We start from the raw sequence: 23,566 nt of genomic DNA, 5'->3' as shown, positions 1-23,566 counted from the left end.
TATACATATTGCAATTCATGGACGAATTTTGTATCATTTTCTGAGATCAATGCATAGTGTGTTTCAAAATCGTGAGTAATTTTGTTTTTTAATACATTTTTAACATTGGCATAGAAATGAATAGACAAGAACATACATGTCATAGTGTGACATGTACAAATAGGTTGATCAGATGAATCTAGTCTTTAAAAGGATGGTACTTTTCCACGTGCTATCTTATAAAGTTAAACATATTCTACCTGATGAAGATGACTTGAATGTAATAATTATATAACATAACAAGTATTTGTTGAAATAATATTTTCAAAGTATGTAAGTATATCAAGTTTTATACTGTTTAAAATTTGCATAGACGCGCCACCGGTCCTGTCCTCTTGTATCCCAGGGCAACGATATCCATACACGACTTATTAAAGTTATCGCTACATATCACTCGGATAAAAGGAGGGGAAGGGGTCGATGGTCAGGAATGGGACTAAACATTACCATTAAATATATTCATTAAAGTTGTTATTTTATATTTATAACATTTGTTTTTTTGCGTTGCATCGAGGTATTAACTATCGATAAAAAACGTCAAATAATGGGCAAACATCGAAAGGTTTTGTTTTTTTAAATATCAATGAAATGCAGAAACAACAATCATATCTTAAATGATGTTTGACATATATCGTAGCCCTTGTGCAACAACTCAATAACTGCATGTAGAAATACACGCAGACATATATTGAGTTATTGCCCTAAGGTTACTATATATACATTATTTTATTTTATAAATATTATCAAATATATTACAGATATGTGTAACTTAATTACTACAAATTACCCGACAAAATGTTTTGGCGTCTATTATTCAGACGGAGTAGTATATATGAATTGTGAACAAATTTCAAAAAACGTCAATTTCAAAGCGCACTGTTATCCCGTAAACCTTTAAATGGGAACATGTTTTGAAACGAAGTCAAAGTTTGAAAATAAGTCATATTTTAACGCACACTGTATCTATTCTCGAGCAAACATATATTTGATGGTCATAAGACAACCAGTTGATAAACATTATTGTCGTATGCTAAATAAAACGATCTGTGTAAGGTTACTACTTCAGATCCGATTCTTAATAATTTGTTGTTTTTTGTTAGTTGCTTTAACAGTTTGGGGAAATTTCGACGCTGCCAGTCCCTGTTCATACTTATCATCTAGGAGCGGCCGTTTATCTAATAAGGGAGAAATTTAGACGCCGCCTGTACTAAACATCTTACAAAAGTATTTTTTTCTATGTTGTTGCCGCCAGTTCGTGTCAATATTAAACATTTGGTCGTTTATCTTTATTGAATGCGCCACAGGTTTGCGCAAATGAGACAGAAGTTACGCGTCGTATACTCTAGGGCCGAAATAATATGTGACATTTGTGACTTTGTGTGAACAAGTTTCTAAATACGGCTGATTGTATCCCTATAAGAAAACGTTAGTTACGTAGTTTGCTTACAACTGATTGGTATGTGCGGCATATCGTAAAATAATTATTTAAGCAAGGGACATTACGATAACTGCAGTTTGCGTCCAATAAGATGACACTTACTGATCATTATTTGAATGCAGCAGTTAAATAAACATTGAATTATGTTTGAGGCGAAAAAAGAAATTCATTATTTTTCTGTAATGTTTTGATAGTATATTATTTGTTATTACCTATTATCCGTTGTATTTTAATCTTCATGTAAACATGCATATGCAATTGACTCCGTACTTATCAAATGAATGGCCGAAACATATTATCTCCGTAAAACATCAACATTAACACACTTTCCCTAACCATTGGTGCCAATCGTAAACGGAATTTAGTTCTAAAAACAATATCCTTTTTCAAAGACGCTGAAAGGAAAATTTGGCATCAGAATCTAAATAGAAAAGGTGTATTATCTTGTACACTGTACAAGTCCTATAAGATATACGTTTTTCCATACAGCACTTTAATGTAAAAATTATCAGTGGCAAGAAATAAAGATAAAAGTCCTTTCAATGCGCTATAATTACATTTTAAGTGTATTTAATAATTAAACAATCCCATTCTACTCATGATTATTTACGTTTTATTTGAATTAAGCAATGAATTTATTATTTTTAGTTGACAAACAAACAAACCTGAAAACACGAATATAGCTGAACAATAAAACCCGTTAAAACCATGAAATATTAAATGTCCAAGTAAACAGACAAACATGTGAACAATACAACTTTACCTACAAAAAACTCAACCATGCGGTTTTGAACATGTTATTTTAAGGTCCAACCTGTATTAACTAAGTTGCATTCTTCAGAACCCACGTGTTGTGCGTACTATTGTATCTAATATAAGAAATTATGGCTGAAGCCGACGAAAATTGAGTTTGATTTTTATCAGTGTCCTCGATCACTCTCCACTAATTATCCACTAAGTCAAGGAATAATATAATCATTTATTACTTTAAGCCTTGTTTGTAATGAAATTGGCATATAATGCAATATATTTCTTTATCACCAACATATGTAGAAAAAAATCGTGAGTGCGCTACAAACGAAAGCAACATTTCAGTTGAACATACGTAAGTCAAAAGCCTTTTCAATGATTTCAACAGAAGGATATTAAAGTCGACAAGTTTCCGGGATAACGCCTGGTGATATTTGCCAGTGTCACGTCATTGCTGTGATATAAATCTCTATACTCATTTAATGATGTCACATCGTTCTTTTACGCCTGGATACAGGAAAGAGCTCAAAGAAGATATACAACCAATAACAGCCTATTTCCGAACAACAGATACTTTTGTTTCAGTTTCTTCTAGTTAATTTAAGACTTCCGGGTGCATTTTTACAAGAATATAATTATTATTTGTGGTAAAGTATGTGAAAGGAACGTCTTACTGAAAAATGAATTACCCTAATATTGTTTCGATGTCGAAAACTTAAATCTATTGAGGCCATAGTAAAAAAAATCCTTATCGCGTATCATTTATTAGAATATATATGCAAACAGCTACAGAAACATGCTCAGTAGCAAAATGTGTAAACATAAACCCGGTTTAGTGGCAATGGGTAACTTAAATCAAAATATTTGAAGTATTTCTTTTAAAGTCCAAATTGACCCTACAATTGTGTCCAACGTCTCTTCTTGATCATATGTGACAGTAATTTATATAGAATCAAAATGTCCTCAGTATAGTAATTAATCCTCGGCCACTGGTAGGTATTACGAAATCGTCTGTCTTACACACAAGTCATAGTAAGTTCTCAATACGTTGATGCAACAATATTGAAAACAATTTTGCATAGAGTTTCCTATCAGACAAGTACTTAAGAAAAATCATTGTGACAGTCCTGAACATGAGCAAACATGGCTAAAATTAATTTACTTGTGTTTTCTTTTAAAACAAACTGTTTATGCTCTCTTTTCTTAACTCTTGATACGCTTGAAACAAGCACACAAGAATACACGACTGTAGCTGAACAGTAATACCCGTTAAATACCATGAAATACTGTTAAAACAAATTGAACGTCCCAGTAACCAGACAAACAGGTGACCAATACAACTTTACCAACAGGAAAACTCAAACATGCGTGTTTGAACATGTTAGTTTAAGGTCCACCCGGTATTTACTAAGTTGTATACTTCAGAACCCACGTGTACAACTATTGTATTCAATATAAAAAATTATAACTGAAGCCCACGAAAATGAATTCAGTGATTTTGATTATTGTATAAGTGCCCTCGATAACTCACGTTTAATTATCTTAATAATTTTGGAAATCAATTATTTCTTTAAGCCCCTTTTTTAATGGAATTGGCATATAATGCGATATATTTCTTTATTTTTGTAGAAAAAAAAACTTAAGTGCGCGACAAGTTAACGCAACAATTTATGTAGTTGAACTAAAGGATATTAAAGTCGACTAGTTTCCGAGATAACGACTGGTTATATTTGACAGTGTCACGTCATTGCTGCGATATACATCTCTATACTCATTTAATGAGGTCACATCGTTCTTTTACGCCTGTTTTCCTAGTTATCTCTTTCTGTGAATGGTCTTTGACAAAAGGTTTCAAGCAATACTTTTATATATGAGTTATATGGCACAATTCTTTATCTATTTAAGACCCGACCAGGGAATATCTGGCGCACTGAGTAGGGATTTAAGACTAACATCGGGAATATATCAAACGCGTATTGAAGATAATGCTGGGAAAATCCTTAATGTCTTTTAGCTGCTGTAATTAATTCTCCCGCAAAGCAGGGATTGGCCTTTTCGAAATCCTTGACAATACCTGCCCCTTGAATGTTTCAGAGTTCATTGGTCTGTTGTATTTCTAGTTTATTTCGTCCCAACATGATCGTGACACATACCTTTAGTATTTAAGCGCCCACAAACTGGTTTCAACCCATTGTGAATACTTACGTAGTGTAAACTGATAATGCAAAGGCTGTTAACCGAACACTTTCGTAATACGATATTTTGGTAAAATAGTGTTTGTTTTCTTATGAGTTCGTACGTCTCTCGTTAAGTGTATTGTTTGGCCTTATTCAATATTGAGGTTAAGGAGATATGTAGCTTACGATTAAAATGTTACCAATATAAACTACACTTTAATTGAAACTAACGGATTCAAAAGGAAACTAATCGGGCTAAGCCCGCATCAATACGATCAATAAACTTTGCCTTCAAAGAGACCTTATATTTTAACTTCTATAATATTCGGCACCGACTTTCGCCGCCTTAACTGTCTAAGGAGCATAAAGTTAAAGCTGGCCGAAGTAGTGACAGTCAAGATTCCATAATCAGCTTTGTACAAAGAGTAGGTGCAAACGCTTACCATATCCGCAGGTTTCGACAATGCATGTCACTTCTTATTAACTCTTCAACCTGAAATTTACGCACTGGAGAAAAACACTTGGGATGTAAGACCTTTAGAAGGTGATGCAATCGTTCATATTCAATTAAGGACAATAAAATGGTCTGAACATCTGTCATTTGTGCGAATGTTTATGGATGTAAGTTTGAAAGTAAGCAGGGCTATTTTGCATATGAAAGCCTACACGTTATTCTGAGGCTAACACAGGGGCAACTTTCTACCTTCTGATTTCAGATAGACATTCATCGGCTATGTATCTCGATGCGATTTCCAAACCAAACAAAGACGTTCGATGAAGGAAAATCCTACTTAAGGCAAAGCTGATCATCCGAGAACTAAGGCACTAGCTTGATTGCATTATTAACAATCCTTTATTTTCAGTAAGGTTGCTTAATACTTTTTCTAACGCTAGTTATAAATTACATTCATAATACATTAATCGTGTACTCATCTCTATAATAATCAGTAACTACGATCGTAGTTCGTATTTTATTTAAGTATAAGTAGTTTTGATAGAACATATTTTAAGCATACGTTTATACACAATATACACTATCAATATATGAGATTGGGCTGAATTGATATGAAACAATTATGAGGCTCAATACCATAGTTATCTGCCCCCCGTTGACCAAAATCCGGATGTGAATACAGAAAAAAGTGCTTGTGTCTAAAAATCAATATTTTATTAAAGCTGAATGAAAGAGAAGAAATGAGAGGCCTTTTTGCATAGAGCCTAACATAATTTGACACTGTATTGCAAAAAATGATAGTTTTCACTGTAAAAATGGAAAAATAATTACCCGTGGAACTATGTAAATTGGCTGTTTGTAGCCTTTTTCCGTCTTGACCTCAGAGTAATATATAACTAACGAGTTTTGTGAGACAACGCATTGGTCAACTCTATGTTTTCTTGTGATTAAATTTTGTGTCTTGGATTGTTCTACAGCAACCAGTTACTTGTTTTTCCATTGGGACTGTTTTAAAGTAGAAAGCCAGGTTATTTTAAGGTGGAACGCGACTATGATTCAACAAGAGAAAGAAAATAATATGAGCGTGAACGTTTTCACAAGACGTACTTGACGTTGAAATTTCATAGCTGTATACGAAGAATTGATGAAAATATCGGTTATTGTAGCTGGAACGCAAAAATATGAGAGACGTCTCAAAATTGACGTCAGTAACATATTTTGAAAACTCGTAGATTCAAAACTGTTCCGAATATTGAAAAGTAAAAACAGTCCCTAACTTGGCATATGCTCTTCTATTCGTATACCAATTTTCAGACAGTAACTCGAAAAAATCATAGTCGCGTTCCACCTTAAAATAACTGTGGTCTCCGGCCATAACAGACATACCAGACCAGACCAACGTTTAAAAGGCTGAATTATTTCAAGAAGTTGGAAGGCTTATAAACTTTATTACTGAAGTTCACATAGCACCAACAGATTGTTGAACAGATCATTTCTGTTTACAGAGCACAGACTGAACAATTTCAAAATCATTTTTTTCCTATAAAAGCGTTCCTTGTGGAGCTACAAAAATATTGACGTCAATGTTAATTTAGCTGAAAAATAGAAAAACCGTCTCATGTCTATCTGATTATTTAGATTATATTTGTCTTAAATGTATATGTCTCCTCATACGTAAAAGCCAAAGGATTCTTGAATATTATGACAAACACGATCACCATTCCATTCAGTCATTTCCTGATTTATTTAGTAGGTGATTTAGCGTTTCGCGCATGAGCGCTTTCTAGTACGCATTTTGCGCCAACACTTAAACAGTTATTCTATTTTAGATTTGCTAAAAAAGTCATTGCGTTACGCTCAAGTTGATTTGACTTTAATTAGATAACCTAAATTGCTTTGCGATTATATTTAAATGTTAGTTTTATCTCGCCGCAAACCAGTAGGAGATGTCATAGCCAATATACTCTGATAAACGTTATGACTTTGGTCGCAATTGTAGCAATCAGATCATGTGCAAATCATATTTTGTTCGCTTTAAAGAATACTCAATTAAATTATTTTCCTTCGATAACAATGTAATTGTCATTAGAATTTGGCTTGAACTCAATTGTTAGCCATCCTCACACTTAACGAAAGATGATCTTACTCGTTTTGTAAATCAGCATCCGTCCAAATTTGTTTATGAATAGTTGTAAAAAGCAAACTTGATTACAATCAACTTTTGGCACAGGTTTTGTGTCTAGTACGCAAACATATCTAGTCATATGAAACATTTAACATTTTTTACATATATAAAACAACTAAAAACTAAGCATGTTTATTTTCTACTATAATTTGATCCAACTTTTCATTCCAAACATACGAGTAGTAAGAGGGCACTTCGAGCTCCAATTATATCCTACATTCTTACAAAGCTTTTTTATATATTCAATTTCAACTCAAATAGTTTTATACGCTTGTTTTTTGTGATCTTTTTTATTTCTTTGGAAACAAATACTCCAAAAAAAGTCAATGTTTGAAATATGATGTAGGGCGTTAAACACTGTTAACAACTGCTTTCAATAGACACATGTGAAAGGTATAACCAACAAGGAAACTGCAACATGCGAGTTTTAACATGATTAATGCATGACATGTACAGAATCATCGCAATTTCATTTACATATAATTGTCAAGAAAATATGATAAGAATAAATTATCCAGGAAAAGATAATATCAAGTCTTACGTGTTGAGGTTTTGAACTGAAATAGCTATAGAATTGGATATAATCCATGATAATTAATTATGTAGAATAAATAATACGTGTTTTCTGGTTCATTTGAACATGATTAGTTATTTCAAGATTCCGGTTGACAATTCAATGACTTCTGCAAGTGGGCAATAATGTCGAAAAGTTCAAGCGATAATGTCTGGCTGCGTTACTTCATTACATCATTAGCCCACATTTATTTACTTTGTCTTTTAATACGATAATATTGCACATTATTGCCTCGATGTTTAGCTTAAGATTTTTAATAAACAAAAATCAGCCCTTTACCCTCCCTAATGGTTGATAAAAGTGTGCTACAAGCAAAATCAACGTCTCATTCAAATGAAATCAGTTTAGTTTTTTCCAAATGCCAGAAGCAATTTCAATAATGTCCACAAAATGGCATTAAAGTCGAGTAGATTGCGTGATAAAACCTTGATATATAGGCCTCTTCAATCATTTAATGGTGGTCCCAAAGCTCTTTTACACCTTATGACCTATAATTACGTTGAAACAAAATGCCAAGAGGAAAGAAACAACAATAATGGTCGTTGACAACCAGGTTTTTTTTCAAAACATCTTTTAAACAATGGTTACATAGTTAATAGCAATTCCATTATCTTTTCCATTAGAAGCAAAAAATTGCATTTCGACGTAGCATTTATGATGTAATTTCTCAAGTGTTAAACACACACTTATAAGCCACGTACTTAATAGATTGCGGAACATTGATAAAAACTAATTTGACATATTCGTAAACATTCAAAAAGACAATGATATTTGTTTTAAGATCGCTTTCGTATTAACACGTATAATTTTGATACGCCAGGTTGTCGCAATCCTTGTTTATTATCGGCTTTAGTATTTTTATACTGGTGTATGAAATGTATTGAACAATTACACAGCTTTATGTTTTAAATGTGAAGTCAAAAACGTTGTTGAGTACTATATGAGAATGAGAATACCTAAAGAACCATCTGTATATGATGATGTAAGAGTTTATAACTTGTTGATGTAACGAACTAATTACATATTTTTATGAAAAGTGTAACACGCATAATGTATCTCGCACAAGTGATCTTAAGAAAAGTCAGGCAAGTCTGAATACAAATACCTAAGATGACAAAATGCGTTGAATAAATATCCGTCGGCTTTAAAAGCACGGACTACACTCTACGAATTCCCTATTAAACGGTAAACGACATGTTATCTCTTCAATGCCTAGCATTGGTGGCAATTACTTCTCGTGATTGATATTGACATTTGCTTGACCTCTATTCATTGTACTTTCACCATGCGGAATATAATTTTCAGTTACAATACTTACTACACTTTACTTTTGTCTCTCAAAAACAGATTGTTAAACGTGTAACTTTAATGTCGGTATTAAAGACAGATCTTAAAAGTGAATGATGCATGCAGAAACTACATTGAACATTGTTATACATATTCAATGCTTTTAGCCTTTGAAAACAACATTTGGGTGAAAGGTTGGTAGCTTTTTAGATGTAAGATGATCAACGGACTATTCCTTTCTATAGGAAAACAATAAACAGCTTAAGATCAAATGCAAATTGTCTATAAATGTCAGTTTTATTAGTAAACACATATTTGTATTGGTTAGAAATTGGTATAGAGAGAATGAACGAATGTATGTGTTCTGGAACAATAGACAAACACAGTTCCTGCAACGGATTCTGTAAAGCATTTAGTTTGAGTTTGGGTAGGTTTCCTTATGTATATATGAGACACAGTTAAGTCCTAAATGGTTTAGTCCTAAAGGCTCCCTGCTTTACTTCCTTTCGGTCGATTATGTACAAAGCAGTAAGTCTTGGTTTAGTTATACAGAATAATTGTTTCTTTCATTGTAAGATCGTAATCCATTTAATCGAGTGAGTTCCAGAAGTTATATTTCACGAGTGGAGTAGCCACCATAAACTGAACATTTCAGTTTATATAGCACAGACTGAACAATCTCGATCTTGTGGTAATACAAAACATATTGACGTCAATGTTAATTTAGCGAAAAAAAAATAAAATAACCGTCCCATGGCTATTAGATTATTGAGATTTTATTTGTCTGAAATGTCTATATCTTCGCCAACGCAAAAGCCAACGAATTCTAAGTTAATCGTATAGAAAGCTTAGGACATACACGATCACCAAAGTTCCATTCAGTAATTCCCTGGCCTTATTCACTATGTCATTTAGCATGTGTGCTTTCTAGTAGGCATTTCGCGCCATCACTTAAATTAATTAAATGGTTGTTTAAAGCAAAATAAGCAATAGATATAACAACGAACACGATTTTTATCATCCTTGCGTTATTCTCAAGCTGACTCTAATTAGATAACCTTAGAGTCATTGCTTTGCGTTTAAAGGGATGTCATGGACATTTTTCTTTGTAAAACCTCGTAACCTAAGGGTGCAATCGTAGCAATTAAATCATGTGCAAATCAGTATATTGTTTTTAAAGACTACTCAATTATAGTGCTTTTCCTCGATTGCAAAGCAATTGTTACTAGAATTCGGCCTGAACCCGATTTTTAGCATTCCTTACACTTATTGAAAGATGGTATATTTTGACGAAAAAGGCAAAGAATCAAAAGTAATTATGTGTATTATTTTAAATCATTAATTATATTTAATACGTGGTGAGTAAAAGGTTTATGGAGACTTAAGAACTTGGTTGAAAATATTCGTCTCTTTTTCCTAAAAAAACAACAAGTACTTTTGAGCTGAAAATGTAGACACAGTCATTTTTTCCCTTGAATACATGAGTTGTCGTTCTTACCATAATGATTGTCTCGTCATTAAAGTAACGGTGTTACTTTTGACATTAATAATGTAGACACAGTCTATTTTTTACAGAGTTGTCTTTCGTATGTTTGTTTTCGGAACGTTTCTGGGCACTTACTAAAGTGCTGACCAGTAAGCTGACGATATAGAAATATAGTAGAGTTGCTGACCAAATGCTGACCATATAGACAAAATAGGAAAAAAAAGTTTTGAAATTAAAGATTTTTTAAGACTTATTTCGTTTAATTTATTTTATATACTCCTTAAAGTGTACGTAAAGACGGATGTTTGTGTATTTTTTATTGAAAATGGCAGTTCATTGAAACGAATTGAGTATTTTTTTTTTGCTGGTTTGGTGAAAAGATGAGAAGATATCACGGATTAAATTACTTTTTAGGTGTTTCATTTACAATTGTTTGAACCAATTATTTTAATTGTAAATGTAGCTTTAAATGTTAGCCTCACAACTTGTGGAAAACTATCTGCACTACATCAAAGAACGATCAAAAGAATGTTGTTTGCCAATCCATTATTGATCATTTTAAATGAAATAGATTTCTCTTTAATCTGTTGTATTTTCGAAGTTGTTTTGTGGAAAACAAGGCAAACTGTTGCTAATGAAATATTCATATGATGTAAAAAATAAAGCATGAATTATAATGGCGAAATAAGTATAATTTTTTCGTTTTTATTTATTATTTGTTCATTAAGTTTTATAGTCCATTAAGCCTCAAACGCGTGTTGTAATATTTCGCACAAAGCCCCTCGGAGGTAAATTGTTGTATGGTCATTACATTTCATGGTCCAGTGCATATAGATGACCACTTACTACCTCATTCAGAATTTAATGACCAATTTCTTAGCTGACCAATGTATGCTTTAGGGAAACTCGATACTGCCTTATTGATAAGAAAACTAAATGTCCCGAGAATTGTTACTGAATATAAGAGTGGGTACCAAAATAAAAAACAAGTATTGTTACAGCTGTGCTTGTGCAAGAACTGTAACTTTGGTTTGCCTTATTTATGTCTTTTCCGGAGTAAGCAAGAGACATATTGATTTAGTGCTCTCTGTCTGTCACCAAAACTTTGTCCCGTGTAAAACTTATAGTTGTACTGAAACCTGGAAGAAGTGTTTAATATAGACTGTAGTTGTGCATAGACTAATGTTTTACCAAAATACGTCTCTTAATTCCTTCATAGCCTTGACTCGACATCAGCCATCACCAACTTCAAAATATTTACATGGTAGATCTGTTTGTGGGCCCGCTGTGATACTTTGTATCACAGTTTTTCTTGTTAGATAATTAGAACTGCCTTATTTTGTTTTCAGAAAGTAAACGTATTTGCTCGATATTATTTTGCTTCGCATTAGCTGTCACTCTAAGATTTATTTTATGATTAAATCAGCCCTGTCTTAGTCGTTTTATCAATTATTGTTTAAATCAAACTTGATTGCAATAAAAATATGTGCACAGGAATTATGTCGAAAAGGACAGGCCTAGTAGCCTAATTTTAAAATATGCATACATGTATAGTCATACAATCCATGATCATTGAACATTGTTTTTGGTGAATGATACAACTTAAAGATAAACATATCTGTTTTACTATATTTTTATTCGAACATACCTGTGGTAAAAAGGTACAATAACTAGGCATTTGGAATTCAAATCTTATCCTACCTTCTTACAAAGTTTGTAAACATTTCATTATTTAAAAAATAAACAAATGCAGCAGTCAATAAATGCAGTTACGGCAAAATATATTTTAAAGCATGGTAAAATGTGTTGCCAGTTGCTTCCAACAGACATTCATGTAGAAAGTATTACCAACAGAAAACCGCAACAATCGAGTTTGAGCATGTTTAAATTTAAACTAAGCCTAATATGACTTTATGGACAGAAACATCGCGATTTTATTTACATATTATCACCATAAAAATATCCTAAGAATGAAATCTAGGAAAGATAAATATCATTTTTCACAGTTTAACATATTTTGCACTGAAATTGTCATAGAAACTATCCCTGAAAATCAATAATGGAAATTACATTATACTTGTTATCTTGTTCAGTTGAACATAATTTGTTATTTCAAAAACCCGGTTGACAATTCAATGACTTATGCAAATCGGCATTAATGTCGAATAGTTTCCGTGTTAAAGTCTGGCAGCATTACTACATTACTTCATTACCCCATTTACATACCTAGTATTTTAATACGGTCAGATTGCATATTAAGGCTTGAATGTTTAGTTAACGAGCTTTCACAAACTTAAATCAGCCCTTTTCCCTTATTATTGTTGGAATAAATCAAAAAAGTGTGCTACAAGCAAAATCAACGTCCCATTCAGTTAAATTCAATTTCGTTTGTTCCAGATGCCAAAAGCTATTTCGGGGCAACATTGCTCTATTACACCTTATGACCTATCATCGCGCTGAAACAAAATGACAAGAGGAAAGAAACAACTTTACAGGTCGTTGACAGCCAGCTTCCCAAAAAGTCTTTAATATAACGGTTTCACAGTTAATCACAATTACAATATCTATATCATTCAAAGAAAATGTTGCCTTCGACTTAGCATTTATAATGTAAAGAATACACATACACTAATTAGCAAGCTGTAAAGGCATACACTTTTCTCATGGATATCTTATTTCTTATGTTGCGTGCGGAAATGCTCATTTGACCAGTTCGTAAACATTCAACTATACAATGATATTTGTTTTAATAACATTTTCGCATATAAGCTTCCTATGTTGATACGCCAGTATGTCGCAATCCGTGTTTATTATATGTATTTTAGTATTCTCATACTGGTGTATTAAATGTAGTGAGTAAACATACAGCTTTAATTTGTGTATGTGTTGTCATAAATGTTGTTTATTAATATATGAGACAATTGAAATAAGAAACCTTTATTTGAGTAATTGTTTATTTATTGTCGATGTAACGAACCAATTACTTTTTTTTCAGCAAGTTCAAATAACAAATTCGTTGACATTTACAGTTGCCATTAATATCTTCAGTAGGTTCACACAACATAAGCTATCTTTAAATTTCTTTTATAATTAAAGAAGAACATTTACTTCACCATTAATGCTACTCAAAATGTATTATAATTACTATTGAAGTTTAAAAGTGTGTACTCAAAATTATATATCAGAATAGTTTAACGAAAACACATCACGCGACCTGCCAGCCAAACCAGCTGTTCGGTACCCTACTGACCAATCAGCGATTAGATTAGGAGGGGTTGATCAGTTATCCTGTGCCGTCCGCCATGACCTCTGATAATATGCACATATCAACGGTAGTGTGAAACTCTATTTTCTACATATACATTCTGATAAACGGAAAAATGCATAAATAACAAAATATGTTCCTTATTACCGAGAGAAGTATAAGACAAGTAATGAAAGCCGAAATACGGTCAATTTCTGTTTTGTACCAATTGAACTTTAAGAAGATTAATGTAGCCCTCCAGCTTTACAGCTGCAAAATCATACAGTACTTTTGAACTGCAGTACTAATATTAAAAATATATTTAAAATATTGTTATTGACATAAACGGTGGTAGTGGCTGACCCCTCGTTCATTATTGGCTACATCTACACAATTATGGTTTTCGTCACAAAACCGAATGAATCTTAAAATGTAAGACTTATATAAATGTTGGCGGTATTGGATTTGTTCAAATAAAATATCATGGCAGGGTTTTCCGTTTCAATGATTGTGTAAGTAGATTTGTTCATGGATTGTTATGATCAACCGTATCGGATTTATGTGCAACGCTAAGGTTCTATTTAAAGTATGATTTTGGCATTGCTACCTTCGACACGCCAAGAAAATACAATTATTGCAGAATATCACGCTACTGCAGAGACTGGAAAACACGTCATGTCGTTCCACTTTATGTTTAATTGAACTTGCTTGGCATAAAAATCCGACGTTGCATAATATGTGAAAAACATTGAAACCACGTTCAAAGAAAGTTTTGTTGGATCAAAATAAGAACAATTCAAATGCAAAAGAGGCAGGTATGTTCCCAATGGTTTGGTTCAAAAGGTTCTCAGTTTTACTCATTTTTGTTTTTGTGTACTAATATATAAGTAGTGAGCATTCATTTAAAGTTATATAACAAACGCATCGTTCCGAGAGTTTTTAAGCGCATCATCAAATCGGAACTTTATTGACAAAGGCGATTGCAAATCTGGCCACTGCATTTCAATATCGGGACAGAACCTTTGAAGAATAATTAATATTTGCCATTGCAACATGGGAAATCAAGCATGCAGTTAAAAAATCTGCATTGCTTTAAATAAGTTGAAGTTGGCGACAATACAAATCACTCATGTTTTGTTATACATCGGTAATTACAAAAAAAAACGAATAGCCGTTTAACAGCGATGCGCTATGGAATATTATTTTATGTCGTTAACTACTTTAATCTGTTCTCACACATTTGAATCCATAAACTTATAAAGGGTGTTTTGAGGGATTAGCACTGCATTATTTATATCACGACCGGAGGATTTTGCACTAGAGATATTGTTATTGATAAACAACCCAACTGGATAATTAAGCAATAAAGAATTACGTTTGCTGGTATGGAATCTTTAGAAGATGATGCAAAGGTAAATAGGTATTGAGATGATACATGTCTGCCTTTTTGACGAACGGTCAATGGAGCTAGCTCAGAAAAGTACATACTAATTTAGTATTCTGATAAGATATACATGTATGACTTTACTGAAAATATATTGTTGTCAATGAAATAATTCCTTGCGGGAATTCATATTGACGTCAGCGTATATTTGACTTGGAAAAATAATGACGCTAAATTGTCTACGAATCGAAATAATTAAGATTATATTTGTTCTTTATGTTAATGCTCAAATCTACGCCGAAGGAATGGCCTGTGGATTCCTATTAAATCATAAAGAAAACTCCAGCAGAACAAGACAGGAGACATTCTATTGAATTATCAACTGGATTTATAAACTGAATTAACTAAATCAGCGCTTCACGCATACGCACATAATATACCGAGATTTCGCACTGACACTAAGTCAGTGTAAAAAGGCAACAATAAATACAAAAACTATAAAAGATAAATGGAGTGCACTTAAGCGTCTAGCCAGCAAATCAAGACATGTATCAAAATCAAAACGAACAGAAAAATACGCTCATACTGAAAATAAAGGTCCTGGAATCACCATTGTTCAAAGCGAGGCTGCGAAATATCATACAACGTCTTCTTATTTTAATTGTCCAATAGTTGGTATTACCACTTTTTTCTGAATGAATAGGTTATCTCATTTTTTTTTCTAATATTTTAATCAATAATCTGCTGAAAACCACATTTGTTTTCTGTTCTCTTATATTTTGGTAAAAAATGCATAGTAAATCTTGATTTGACTTTAAAACCGTAACAAAACGCATACAAAACACTGTAATATATCGGATATCTTAGACAGTAGTGAGGTATATGTGTTTAAGTCAATCATTTATGAATGGCCCCAGAATTATAGCTGCATTATTTTTGAGAATTGTGTATGTAACTTTTAGTCGAATGCGTAATATCCTCAGGGTTTCTCATTTCAGATAACCCTTTAATTACTATACAACACCATTGATTAAGCGTATACAACTCAAAGCATTTTAGTGTTTATTACTGTGATTATTTTCGGTGAAGTACATTTTATCAACTAAATAACGGCAGTGATATTTTCTGTTGATATTTTTCACTGCAAACTAAGAAGTGAAATATCGACTTAAAACACTTTATTAACCTTAAACTAAAACAGATTACTTCTCATTTGAAGCATATTAAACATATGATAAAATAAATGACGTCATTTAATTACATTCCATGTCATGCCAGCTCTACAACCGGATTATTATGCCGATTACTTGGTAGCTTACAAAGTACACATGCGTCTATCATCTATAATTCCGTCTGTCAATAAAATACTTTAATACTTCAATGGATAACCATTATAGTTTTAATGTATCCTTACACAACTAAAATTGCATTGTTGCACTACAGGATTCCGATTTAAAAATCAAAATGAAATATGAGAGTAAACAAATATCTTAAGGTTCATCTCTACAGTAAGCTCGCTCTTGATGCAATATCTTTTAATTCAGTAATTTGTTTCATCTTTTCGTTTTTCATAAGAGCCTGAATAAAATTAAATGTTTGTAACAATTCATTTAATGGTTCAATAAAGCATCTTTATGTTAAGTTGTAAAAGATACAACAAAACGTTGTTGTGGTCGCAAGATGTTAATATTTTTGAAAACAAATTTAAAATAAAACATATTGGACTAATCTTTATTTATCCTTTAGACCTTTGAATATTTTTTCACATCAATACATTCATGACAAGTGAGAAAAGTACATTTCTCATTGTTGGCAATTTATTTGTTTTGCTTTACCAATAAAATAATTTTGGCTCATCAACAATGACGACGCCATCATGAAATAAAGTCATTATAATATTTGTATTTTGTAACACACCTCATGATAACCTTGCAACCTGACTGACTGACGTCATTCAATTTACGACCGCTTTATATTAATATCGTCTTAAACGTCTGTTTTTTACTCATTTGCTCCTAACCGTTTTAAGCCTACAAAAGTGGTTGTAGTACTCCTTTGAAACTCCCATCCGAAGTAATAAAAAAGCACTTTTCAATAACATCGAATGCATTTATTATAATATGTGTTATCTTAAATAAGCACTTTAAGTTATTCAAAGAATATAAATCACATTACGATAATACGAAAGTACTTAAATAATTTCAAGAGGTATGATCGACAAGGGGTGTAATGTACTTTAATGAAAGCAAATATTGAACTTCCATGCAACCCGTAGAAAGATCCAAGTAGGCGCCATTTGGTAGTTATAGATCTAACAGGATTACAAGAAGTACAGGGACAGGGTATTATAGCATTAGTCGTAAATGTATGTATATATTTATATAAAATGCCTTGGTATACCATGCGCTCCTCCACATCCTAATTGCTTAAACACTCATCCGAACACACTTGCTTTGATGAAAGTTTGGGAATTGTCCTTACATTCCTCAATACGAAACCCTAACAATAAATTATCTCAGTACATATCACGACAAGTGGTCACCAGACATGGAAACCATCAGAAAGTATACACTCTTGTCAATTAAAGATCAGTTAATTTAACACAAAGACATGTTTTAAGTATTATTAAAAGATTATTTACTTCAATTATTATCGAATAAACAATAACGTATCAAGCAAACGTTTATTGAACAATTTGGACTTTGTTCTATATAACCTCCTATTGCCTGTCTACTAAAGTGAAAATAAACAGGAAGTTAAAACCTTTTTGCCTCAATTGTCCTAACTAGTTCCTAGGATCTACCTTAACAAGTCTCATTGGATATGAACTATTTTCCTTTACATTTTCTCAATGAATACTGGAAAACGGAAATCTTGGCAGATCTATAATTTATTGTTAACTGTTTGGTAACTTCCGTGAAAATGTAGACATATTTGATGAATTGTTTTCAGATACACCGGATTTCAAAAAAGAAGAATCTGAAATTAAAACACAGATTTAATCCTGACTATTAGTACTTGTCTCCGCTGACCAATTCTCTTGATACGTCTTGAAATTTATATGCAGAGATTTGTTGATAGATAGCTTCAAAATATTTATATGTAGTCTTTGTATTGGATTTTTACTGTACCAAAATGTATTTGGAAATGATAAATACTACGGCTTCACGATGTTACACTAGTTATCGGATAATGGCATAAGGTCCGCATGACGATTCTGTCATTACATGAAGAGAGTAGGAAGATAATCGGTACCGATTATTTTAACTACCTGCTGAGTTAGCAACCAATCAAACCAGAACAAGCCATGTGTGGGCACTAAATATTTGACCTGCAGTATGCGGACAAAGGCTAAAGTGTATATAATGATGTAATACCAGATTACATTAATGGTAATCGAACACAATAAAATGTTTGTGGGTGCATCAGTTCGGGAATAGTATTTACACAAGAAAACACATTTTTTATCAAAAAATAATGTAAATGGTAATATCTTTATCATTCGAAGATTTTTTCGAGTGATCTCCAGAACGTTTGTGAAACTTCAAAACCAAATATATAGTGTGTATTTTATTTAAGCGTAGGCCGAACGGTTGTTATTGAATTAGGTAATTGTAGAATCTTAATTCATTATAATAATTGTAATTTCGTGTTTTAAATGCAGATAATGTCGGTAAAAGAGAAAAACATTGGCAATGTCAATACCCAGATAAATAATACACTAATGTGTACATGAAAGTAAAGCAAATGTCTAAGTTGTTCGAAAAAGTATGATAGAAATAGTGATGTGAAAGAAGCATAACAAAAAACAACAACTGAAAATGTACTCAAAACAAAGTGACAACTTACTTGGATTCAACATTAATTTAATTGTTTATAACTTGCATTTCCATCTAAAAGAATGTGACTTGAACAGCATACATTTCACTCAGTAAGTTCACAAAAATGTATATACATTAAAAGACTTAATATTCATATTTCATTAGTTTGGAGGTAAACACTTTTCTGTGACTTTTTGATTCAGGGAAATGTAAATTATAATTATGTTCTTATTTAAAGAAAAATAAAATGTGGGACTGGTATATGATTTCACATAAGAGGGTGCCCAGCTAAGAATCTTTACTATAAATATGAACACCATTATTTATTTTTACTTTTTTTTGGGGGTGGGGGGTGTTCTTTCTCAAGATTTGTCTTGACTAGTTTTAGTCTGGTCATTCTATGCATGTTTGTTCTACCCTTTTGACAATTGAAGTTTACTTTGACATTATTTTCGGATGCGCGCAAAGGGTACGGGCACATTGATTATTGCTTCCGCTTGTGCATATATGTACAAATTGCATAACTTGCATCAGTAACGATTATACCTAAATTATTTGGTATGGTTTCATTTGTGGCATGATGCATAACACAAACTATATGCCCAAGAGTAAAATAAATGATCACACATGTTATCTTCATGCAAATTCGTACGATGTAAATTTGTAACGTGACTTCGAAATCGTAGACTACACTCGAGGATGGTTTTTATTCTCGATGTTATTCCTTTTAACAATATTCTCGATTTAATGACAATAAACTGGCTTGTTATATCTAACATGCCTAACACTGCTGGCAAATGCTTTAAATTATTGACAAGTGCTGGACTGGTCCTCTGTCCATTTCACTCTGACCGTTCATACATATGCTATGGTTTCAGTCGCTGAATTCAACATTATGGTTATTGTTTTTTAATTAAGATGTTAGCTGATAAACGAACTGTTTCCTTATCTAAATATTTAAAATCATGAGGTCATATACAAATGGTGTATTATTGACTATATTATAAGTCAAATTGTTGGAAGTAATTTTTATCGTAAATCATTTTAAGTTAGTAATGAGTGCATGGAATAAGTGCAATAAAATACAATGACTGATGCATGGATACTGGGACTTTTCGAAAATGCACTAGATTCTGACAACACTCCAGAGTTTCTGTTCGTAATTCGCATATATTTCCCTGCCTTCAGTTAAGACAATCAGTCGCTACCGTTAGCAAACCGATTTGTTTTGTATGCATTTTGCATTACAGCGTAACAATGCAAGCGGGAAACCAGATCGCAAACAAACAGGTCACAAACAAACAAAAATATGTGTAGCTTGAACTGTTCTTAAGGAAGCTCTGCTTTTGGTTAAGTAGATGTGCTACGGTATACCTCGTAACAAAACAACACAAAGCAGTTACTAACGTGAGCAGCTGTTAGACTTACAGAAAGCAGAGCAGTGCATGTGATTCATGAGAACAAAGAGCGCTTAGCGAACCATTTTTTCGAAACCAGCCTACACTATGATATAATGGACATTTTTGAATATCAGTAGTTATATGTAATTTAAATCAAAGACCAACACTAATTGGCTAAGGTATGATTTAAGATGCTATGGAAAAACAATAATGAAATGTTCATAAACGAAGAACTTCAATCAGTTATGTTACTATCGTTAAATATTGATTAAAGATGAATTTAGGAGAAACACTATACAAACATGTTGCAAGAAACCCATTAGCATTACCATCATTAATATCGCAGAAGGGAATCAAAGGCGACTGTTTTACTTGAAAATATCTGGACAATTTACATTATCGCTTTGTTGTTCTCATAAAAATCCCTGGCCCACATATAATGGAATCCTCTTTGTCTTAATGGTCGCCTGAAGGATCAGGTTTCATTCCCTTTACATAATTGGGTATCAAAGCGTCTGACGACCAAAACTATTATAATACGAATATTATAATGACACACAATTGGTTGCAATACATCATTTAACTGATTTGGTTTCATAGTTCATTTAACTGACATTTCATTCAATTGTTGTTACAAATTCATTCTTGTTGCATTATATTTTAAATCAAAATTGCTGAGGCAAAATATCGCGTTATCAGTCAGTGACTTTGGATAGACGATCGGACATAAATAATAACAACTTTAGCCTTCGTAGAATTCATACATTTCAACATCGTTCTATAATATTTGATGACCGTTTTTTCCACCTTACTTGCTGATCGATAATGAAGATAAAGTGTCATTAGTCGTGCAGTAAGTGAAATCCAAATTGGCCCATGTAGCGATGATCCTATCACCGGCGTTTAACGGAGCGAAAGTGCAAAAGCTTACCACGTCCAGCTGACGACAGTTAGATAAATTCTGGTCAACAATCCAACTAGGAAATCACGTACAAGAGAATAACGCATTGAGCGTAAGACACCTTTAAAATACAATACAATCGTAAACATTTGATTAAGGGAAATATTCGAAAAATATAACGCCTTGTTTTGTGCGAATGGTTTATGGATGTTAGCACTGAAAAATATATCTTAAGATTTTTGACAAGAGATGGCACTATTATTAATCGCGGGTTCCCTATATATGTTATTGATTAACCAATTTTTAAGCAGGTTGATTTTACGTTTGAAAACTTACGCGATTTCTTTAGACAAACACACTTGAAGACATTCTACCTTCACGTTTCAGAAAGACATTCTACAGTTATGTATCACCATGTGCAGACGAAAACGAATTGATGAGAAATATTCCATCTTGCACTGAGGCGAGATTAAACCCAGAACTTTACCAGCGATCACAAAGCAAATAGCTTTATCGCATTTAGAGTGGTTTATTACTAGAAAGTGTGTTATAAACTTAATATTTATGTTATCGTCAGTCATGAAAAACATTCATAATACATTAAATATATGTACACATCTCTGTAATTATATGCTCCGTAAATACGATCGAATGCAATAAGTGAACAGATAGTTATGTTTTCCTTTGTGCTGAGTGCTTTATATCAACAAAATCATTCGGTAATATCAAAAATTACTAATCAGTAAAATGCTTAATTAGAATAATAAAAAATGAAAATATTGTTGAGCTCAGCGATCAAACGTAGTAGATAAAAATTAAAAACGGTGCTTGCACAAAGATCAAACAATATTACCTCGGTGAAAAAGACGATAAACAACATCAAATAAAGAACCTTATCATATATATAAAATATAATATACACTATATACAATAACCTTATTAACCGGAAAGGAAAGAATGAAACACAGCACCACTACTCCGACTAGAGCTTTATGCATGTCGATTATATCGCATGTTAAGGTAAGTATATAGTCAGTATTTAATATAGGACAATAAAAAAGATCGTTTCGTATCTCTGTAGAGTCAATCAGAAACGGGAGCTAGTTCTAAAATGGTTAGTTCATATTTATGGACACTAAAAAGAATAGTTTGGCTTCGGGATTAGTGATCACCTGTTTCGGTGTCAATTCCAATGCGGTATTCAAAATAGTTACTTATACAATGAGTGCAATGTATGCGCGGCATGTCTTTGTTGTTTTGTACGTCTTATGTCTCTCGTTGAGTGTCTGTTAGGCCTTATCATTGTGAATTTTAACAACGTATTCGTTAAATTGGTCAATGTGATTGTCCATATAGATTCAATGTGTTATCATTAATTACTTTGATCGGTTTCGGCTTACCTTAGTCGGTTACATTTACATGCTTCATATTGTATAGCCTTTGTATGTATTATGTTTTTGTTATAAAGAGCTAATACATAAGAGTACACGATAGCCTTACGTCAAAACAATGGCAAACTTTCTTTCTCCGGCCAACACACTTTCACGTTTCTACCTTAACTATTATTAATTATTCGTGTAGTACAGTTTTAGCGAAAAATAATGTACAGAAAAGGACGAGCAATAAATAGAATCAATAATACCACCGTTTGTTTTGTTAAGAATTCAACGAAATGTATAATGCATTCAGTTTATCGCGTAATCGTTTATCTGTAAGCTATCTGAATTCAAATTAACCCTTCTGTGACATAGATGTTATAACATTCTGAAAGAGCGACACAGACACAACACTTGAAGTATAAATAGTAATGGTTGATTTTTCTTAAAGGATAATTTTAAGTGCAACAATGACGAAACATGTTATACCTTAAACAGATGACGATACTATATTCTTAAAAGTATTATTCTCTGAACCCACGAGCTGTTTTAGTTTACCATTGAATCTGCATTTGTTAAAAGCATAAGCGAATACTTCAACTTACAAATAACAATGGATCAAAAGCTAAACAATATTGTTTTTATTCTTGTGCATCATTGATTGGATGGCAGATAATTAGGACTGCGCTATTTTGTTTCATTAAGTATATATTCTTTAAACTACACTCTTATTCAGTCCAATTAGCTGTAATATCAGCATTATATATTCTGTGTTTAGTCTAAATTACCATTTGCCTTAGTCTTTTTAAATGATTGTAAATTGCAAATATTACGTTGGGACTGTATTTATGAATAGAAGGGCAGGCATAGTTGATAAATGCTAAAAGTAAGCAGTTACGGTCCAAAATATTTAGGACCATGGTAAACAACAGTTTCCAACAGACATATATGTGGAAAGTATACCCATCAAGAAAACTTCAATCGAGCTAGATCATGATTAATATAAGCTTAACCAAACATGGCTTTATGAACAGCGCCAGCGCGATTTCA

The sequence above is a fragment of the Mya arenaria genome, chromosome 15 (assembly GCF_026914265.1).
Source record: "Mya arenaria isolate MELC-2E11 chromosome 15, ASM2691426v1".
NCBI lineage: Eukaryota > Metazoa > Mollusca > Bivalvia > Myida > Myidae > Mya > Mya arenaria.
Note: the sequence above shows the minus strand (reverse complement) of the source record.